A 2,149-nucleotide genomic window follows, 5' to 3' on the forward strand; every position below is an offset into this window, starting at 1 on the left:
TCCTTTGTCAGGGGAATGGTGTATAGGCTAATGTGACAATGTATAAGCATCCAATATGTCCGTAGGTGGTGTTTGCAGCAAAACCAAATCTAATTCCAAAACGAGGAACTATTGTAGTGAGGCAAATTGTTGACTGATCTATGATAAAAGGGAGTCCAAAGTAATTAATGTGCTTGATATCAGGTATCTGCTGGTCCCTTGGAAGGAGGGTGCCTCAGAAAGATCTTAAAACTGGGTCACCGTCGCTACAAAATTGATTTTCAGCAGCTGCAGTAATCACCAGAATAGAGCCTTTCTCCTGCCACTCATTCCTTGGTAAATCAAACCGTGATACCGGACAGCTTACAACCCTTCATGCCCCCTAGCGCTTGGAAGAAAACCCAAACTCCCTTCTATGATCTACAAGGCACTGAATATTCAAGACCTTAGCTTCTCTCCAACTTCATCTCATGTTGCTCTTCTTGCTCTGACCACGATGCCCTCTCTAGGCTAGTACTCCAGCACAGCACTCGCAGCATATCCTGTTCCCTCCGTCTGGAACACTATCCACATCCCTGCCATTCCCATCCCCTTTAGAGAACGGCTGAAACGTTACCTCCTGAAAGCTGTCTCCCTACTAGCACAGGCATTGCTTTCTAATCCAGCCCTTCTTCACGCTACCTAACACAAGCTGTAATTATTTGCTATTATTCAAAATATTTAGTACAGAAATGGAAACAAAATGGAAATGCCATGATTCTACAGAGCTTGTAAGTGTTCAGATATTTTTCTTAACACCCAGAGTGGGAAGCAAAAGATCAAGAGGCATCCTTGTCGACTCCCTAAACAATGAAATGTCCCAATGGTTTCCTATACCCAAATCTCCCAGAAGTCGGCCCCTGCCTTCTCCTTCAAAAGGAGAGTGGCACTATCATTTTCCATCTACGATTCGCATCCATCACAGGCCAGGCACCCAGGAGCCCGCCTCGTGGCCTTTTATTAAACCGGAGGCCCGCGCAGCCCGGGAGTGGGCTCGGGGCGCCGCTGGGTTCCGCGTCGCCTGGCTCTCGGGCGTTGCTCGTTACTCGAGTCTCGCTCCCGCCCGCATCTCTCAGGCCACCCCACGCCCCCAACCCCCCGAGTCCCGAGGGCGCCCTCGGACCGCAGCCGTTCACACCGGCCAGCGTGCTCCCTCGGGGTTCCCCGATCGTCTCCGGGTGACTTGGGCGCAGAGCCCCGAAGGGGTCTCAGTCCCCAGGCGCCCGGCTTCCTCCGTGAGCTCCCTCCAGCCCGAGCTGCCTCTCCGGCCCGGCGCCCCAGGCCCGGCCTCAGCCGCCCCCTCCCACAGCCCGTCCTCCCGGCATCGGGCCAGCGGCGCCAAAGCCTCCGACTCCCAAGGCAGGTCCTGGCCGCAAACCAATATAAGTAAGGCATCTGGAAGAGACAGGAGAGTGTGCGACCTCGGGTCCCCGCTCATCCATCTATCACCTATCATCTATCTATCTATCCATCTATCTTACATCTATCTGCCTATCACCTACCTATGTATCTATAGATCTGCCCACCCCCACCCTCTTATCTAATCCATCCATCCATCCATCCATCATCCGTCAACTATCGCTCTCCTGTAGGACTAGGATTAGGATTCTTTAATGAGAGCTTTACGCGACGTCGTAAATTAACCCGTTTAACTGGAAAAGCGAAGTAGGGCTTTTTTTTTCCAGACAGAAAATGTCTTAGAAAATTTAGTTGTTAAAGTCTAGCTTTGCTAATTATGTTAAATGGTGGTCTTTTTCTATAAATTAAATGAGCAGAAGAGAAAGCTCTAAGGTTTCGACAAAATTTAAGTCCATTTATATTATACTTTACGCCAGAAATTACGTACTTGAGTTTAGGTATCAGCCAAATATGCACAAAGGGTACAGAGATTTTTCAAAATCTTTTTAAACGGCTTCAAGCAAAAGTCCAAGCAACAGCAGCGCTTCCCTACCCCTACCCCACTTCGACAATCTCGTGGGCAGGCGGGGCCGGGCTTCGGGACCAGGAAGGAGGAAGCGGAAGCAGGAGGAAGGGCGGAGACAGTGACCGGAGCAGTGAGAGCCGGAAAGGAGTGGCTAGCGGGGCACAGAGGGGGGAGCCCAGTGCGGTGACGCTCTAGCCTCCGAGCGCT

The sequence above is a fragment of the Myotis yumanensis genome, unplaced genomic scaffold (assembly GCF_028538775.1).
Source record: "Myotis yumanensis isolate MYYU_CA2020_CCGP unplaced genomic scaffold, mMyoYum1.0.hap1 SCAF_6, whole genome shotgun sequence".
Classification (NCBI taxonomy): Eukaryota; Metazoa; Chordata; class Mammalia; order Chiroptera; family Vespertilionidae; genus Myotis; species Myotis yumanensis.